The following is a 6,142-nucleotide window of genomic DNA, read 5'->3' on the forward strand; positions in this document are numbered from 1 at the left end:
AGTTGGTTGGAGGGTATTTTAAGCTGTGGAGTACACTTACATTTATAAAGCAAATATATTTCAAGAGTCTAGTTCCCTGGAATTTCTGGTTTAGCCTAACTTCTTAAAAGTATACATAAAATGTTAACCTTGCAAAAGAGAAGAACTTTCCCCAGGCTAAAGTCTTTGTTATAAGATAAAGATTTGTAACACAGCAAGGTTGCTGGCTCAAAGACAGACGGGTTACTGATTGATATGTAAAGATACTGGAAAATTGCTGTAGAGAAAAATGGTGTTTGCTAAGATCAATCCTTTATTTGTGGATTGACTTAACTTCTTGCAAATTGCATTATGGAGTGTCATTTTGCTTGTTACCTGCCTCTATTTTTAAACTATTACCCCACCTATTTTCTTTTTCTGTAACTTCCTGGTATGGAAAATAAATGTGGGGAGAGAACCCCAATACATGGTTAATTTCCCCAGGAAGGAATGCCTCACTCTTGCAGGTTCTGGGAGATTAACCCCTTGAGAGTCTCTCACTGCTTGGAAGAGATGGGCTTTGAGTAATCCTTTTGTGGCTCCATCACCTAGGGGAAGAGAGGTGACAAATCCATGGGAGGCAAAGCAACATTAAGCAATTAGAGATTGTAGTATGCATTCTTTAATGGTCACCACTTTTTCTTTTTATTTAATCTAGAATGAAATTTTGTAAGTAGCTCGGAATTTATCCAGTGTTAATTTAAAATGTCCAAACAAACACACCCAAGTGAGCATCAGAGGGGTTCACAGTCCCCACCAAACCGACATGTGGGCCATCCAGGTGAGTGTGCACAGGACCCACTCACTAACTGAACAGGAGCCGAGGCAGCTCACCACACACTCAACTGCATTGATAAAAGAATAGTCACCAGCAGAACCTACAAACAGAGGAGGAAGTCTTCCCCCTCATAACCCACTCCAGAGTGACAGAAGAATTAAATGTTCTACCAGACGACCAAACATCAGCATTAAAATACTAAAACTACAAATAAACAAGAAGATATGACACCACCAAAGGAATATGGTAATTCTCAAGTACCAAATGCCATAGAGCAAGAAACCCTTGAGATGTCTGAAAAAAAATTCCAAGCACTCATTTTAAGAAAACTCCAAGAAATAAGAATCAACTAGAGAACACAATGAAACTAGAAAAATTATCCAGTATATGAAGAACAAAATTTACAAAGAGATTAATAACTTAAAAAATGATGTAATGGAACTCCTGGAAAAGATGCATTCTCCCAATGAAATATGAAACAGAATAGAAAGCTTGAACAACAGGCTAGAACAAGCAGAAGAAAGAATTTCAGAACTCGAAGATGGTCATTTTGAAATAACTCAGGCAGACAAGAAAAAGGAAAAAAGAATTTAAAAAAGTAAAAATATCTAAGAGAGCTAGTAGACAATGTCAAGCACACAAACATCTGAGTCATGGGTATTCCAGAAGAAGAGGAAAAAGAAAAGGCATTGAAACCTTATCCAAAGAAGTAATAACAGAAAACTTCCCACGTATAGGGAGGGATGCAGACCTTCAGATCCAGGAAGCCCAAAGATCCCCAAACAGATTCAATCTGAAAAGATCCTCTCCAAGACATGTGATAGCCGAATTGGCAAAACTCAAAGACAAAGAGAGAATTCTAAAAGTAGCAAGAGAAAAGCACTAAGTCACCTATAAGGGAGCCCCATCAGACTAACAGCAGACTTCCCAACTGACACCTTATAGCCAGAAGAAATGGGATGATATATTCAAAAGGCTAAATGGAAAAAAATTGCAAGCCAAGAATCCTATATCCAGCATGGGTATACTTCAGAAATGAGGGAAAAATTGTGTATTTCCCTGAGAAAAAAAAATATGGGAGTTCACTACCACACGACCAGCCCTGCAAGAAATACTCAAACGATTCCTGCATCCAGAATCTGCAAAACAATAATCAATATCATGTATTCACTAGTAAGAACAAAACCTGCCAATATAACCAAAATGCAAACAAGATAGAGAAAGAAGTTAAATCCTGTCCCCTTAAAAATCTGACTAACATGGATGATAAAAAATAAAAAGTGGAAGAAAGGGAAAAATGATGTTTAAAACACCTAAACAAAAAGCAATATAATGACAGGAATAAAGCTATATTTATCAATAACAACCCTAAACGTAAGTGGATTAAACTTCTCATCCAAAACACACAGATTGACTGATTAGATTATAAAGCTAGACCCAAGTATATGTTGTCTTCAAGAGACACACCAAACCTATAAAGACACACATAGACTAAAAGTGAAGGGATGGAAAAAGATATACAATGCAAATGGAAACCCAAAATGAGCAGAAGTAGCTATTCTTATATCGGATAAAATAGACTTCAAAGCAAAAACCATAAAAAGAGATAAAGAAGGCCTTTATATAATGATAAAAGGATCTATCCCACTTGAAGACATATCACAAATATATGTGTACCAAATAATGGAGCTCCCAGATTTATAAAGCAAATACTCTTACAGCTAAAGAAAGAAATAGGCCCTAATACGGTAATCGTGGGTGACCTGAACGGCCCTCTCTCAGTATGGGACAGATCTTCCAGGCAACAAGTCAACAAAGAGACACAAGATTTAAACTACACCTTAGACCAGCTGGACCTGGCAGATATACACAGAACGCTTCACCCAGCAACTACAGAATATACTTTCTTCTCATCAGCACATGGAACATTCTCCAGGATAGAACACATATTAGGTCACAAATCTAGTCTCAGCAAATTTTAAAAACTGAAATCACTCCAAGTATCTTTTCAGACTGCAAGACACTAAAAATGGAAATTAATAACAAGCAAAACACTGGAAACTATACAAATACATGGAAACTGCACAATAGGCTCCTGAATGACCTATGGGTCCAAGAATAAATTAAACAGGAAATAAAAAAAAATACTTGAAACTAATAAAAATAAGGATACATCATACCAAAACCTGTGGGATACTGCAAAAGCAATACTAATAGGGAAGTTTATTGCAATACATGCTTACATCACAAGGACAGAAAGACTTCAAAGAAATGACCTAATGTTATGAATCAAAGAACTAGAAAACAACAACAATCAAATCCTAAAGATAGTAGATGGAAATAAATAATGAAGAGCAGAATAGAACTAAATGAAATTGAGATCCAAAAAATGATACAAAAGATGAGTGAAACAAAAAGTTGTTTTTTTGGAGGAGATAAATAAAATAAACAAACCATTAGTTAGGATAAAACAAAACAAAACAAAAAAGACAAGATACAAATAATAAAAACTACAAATGAAAAGGAAGACATTGCAACCAATACCACAGAAATATGAAGAATCATTAGAGATTATTATAAACCATTGTACACCAATAAATATGAAAACCTGGAGGAAATGGATAAATTTCTGGACACATACAAAATCCCAAGACCAAACCAAGAAGACATAGAGAACCTGAGCAGACCAATAACAAACAACGAGATTGAAGAAGTAATCAGAAATCTTCCAACAAATAAAAGTCAAGGGCTGGTGGCTTCCTTGCTGAATTCTACCCAACCTTTAAAGAGGAATTAATGCCAATTATTTCCAAACTATTCCATAAAATTGAAACAGAAGCCATTCTCCCTAACTCATTCTATGAGGCCAGAATAACGCTGATACCAAAACCAGATAATGACACAACAAAAAAAGAAAATTATAGGCCAATATTCTTGATGAACATAGATGCAAAAATCCTCAACAAAATATTTGTAATCAGAATACAGCAACACACCAAAAAAATTGTATACCATTATCGAGTGGGATTCATCCAAGTGATGCAAGTATGGCTCAAATACAAAAGTTAATAAATGTGATACAACACATCAACAAAATCAAGGACAAAAACCATATGATTACCTCAATAGATGCTGAAAAAGGATTTGACAAAATTCAACATGCATTCATGGTAAAGACTCCCAACAAATTAGGTATAGAAGGAAAGCATCTCAAGACAGTAACAGCCATCTATGACAAGCCCACTGCCAATATCATTCTGAATGGGGGAAAACTGAAGTCTCTTGCTTTAAGAACAGCAACAAGACAGGATGTCCACTCTCATCACTTCTGTTTAGCACAGTACTAGAGGTATTAGCCAGGACAATCAGGCAAGAGAAAGAAATAAAGGGCATCCAGATTGTAAAAGATAAAGTCAACCTTTCCCTATTTGCAGATGACATGATCCTATATATCGAACAGCCTAAAAACTCTCTCAAAAAACTCTTAGAGCTGGTAAATAATTTCTGTAATGTTGCAGTATACAAAATAAATTTCCCCAAATCAGTTGCATTTATATTCTCCAATAATGAGGTAACAGAAAGAGAAAACAAGAAAATAAGCCCATTTAGAACAGGCACAGAAAAAAAATAAAACACCTAGGAATGAATTTAACCAAGGATGAAATATCTGTACATGACAACTACAAAACACTAATGAAAGAAATAAAGAAGACACAAAAAGATGGAAAGACATTTCATGCTCTTTGATGGGAAGAGTTCTCAACACAAAAATGTCCATTCTACCCAAAGCAATCTACAGATTCAATGCAATCCCCATCAAAATACCAAAGACATTCTTCACAGAAATAGAAAAAGCAATCCAAGCATTCATATGGAACAACAAAAGACCCCAAATAGCCAAAGCAATCCTGAGCAAAATAATAATAATAATAAAGCTGGAGGCACAACACTACCAGACTTCAAATTATACTACAAAGCTATTGTAAGTAAAACAGTATGGTACTGGCATAAAAACAGACTCTTGCATCAATAGAAGAGAATAAAAAACCCGGCAATCAACCCGTATACTTACAGCCAACTGATCTTTGACAAAGGCAGCAAGAACACACATTCGGGAAAAGACCGACTCTTCAATAAATGGTGCTGGGAAAATTGGACATCCATATTTAGAAAAATGAACCTGGACCTGTACCTCTCACCATATACTAAAATCAGTTCAAAATGGATTAAAGACTTAAGTGTAAGACCAGAAACTGTAAAACTACTAAGGCAAAATATAGGGGAAACTCTTCAGGAACTAGGTCTGGGCACAGACTTTATGAACATGAGCCTAAAAGCAAAAGCAACAAAAGAAAAAATAAACAAATGGGACTATATCAAACTAAAAAGCTTCTTCACAGCAAAGGAAACAAGCAACAGAGTGAAACAAAAATCTACGAAGTGGGAGAAAATTTTTGCCAACTATACATCCAACAAGAGATTAATATCCAGAATTTACAAGGAACTCAAGCAATTACACAGTAGAAAACCAAATAACCCATTTTAAAAATGGGCAAGGGAGCTGAGTAGACATTTTTCAAAGGAAGACATACAAATTGCCAACGGGTACCTGAAAAATGATCACCATCATTAGCCATCAGGGAAATGCAAACTAAAACCACATCTGTTATTCCACCAAGAAAACAACACATACAAATTCTGTTTTGGTTATTTTAACATGTTTTTCTTTCTAAGTTGGAAATGCAGTATATTGTCATTACACAATGGAAGCAATGAAAACATTATTAACTATTTTTATTAATTATTATTTTTTACATTCTTTTCTCTAGGTCTTTGTAATACAGTATGTTATTCCAACATATAAGCAATAAGAACAAAATTTATTTAATTTTAATTATTTTTTTACTGAGTCTGAAAAGCGGTATGTTATCATTTTAACATGGAAACAGTATAAACACATTAACTACTTTTACAACTTCTTTCTTACTAAGTCTTTAAAATGTAGTCTGATTTCATTTCAACATGGGAACACTATACATTAATTTTTAATTACTTTTCATTCGTTTTTGTTACTGATTCATTGATATTCAGTCTTTTGGCATTTCAGCATGTAAACGATTAGAAAAAGTTATTAATTAATATTATATTTTTTCTTACTAAGTGTCTGAAATGCAATGTTTTACCATTTCAATGTGTAATCATACTAACAAATATTTAATTAGTCATTTTAACATTCTATTCTCTTACTAAGTCTTTGAAGTGCAGTGCTCTCACTTCAATGGGTAAACGATATGCACAAATTACTGCTGTAAGAGCAGACGGTGCAAATGCATATGGAACGATGGG

Source organism: Galeopterus variegatus, unplaced genomic scaffold (genome assembly GCF_000696425.1).
Source record: "Galeopterus variegatus unplaced genomic scaffold, G_variegatus-3.0.2 Scaffold2006, whole genome shotgun sequence".
NCBI lineage: Eukaryota > Metazoa > Chordata > Mammalia > Dermoptera > Cynocephalidae > Galeopterus > Galeopterus variegatus.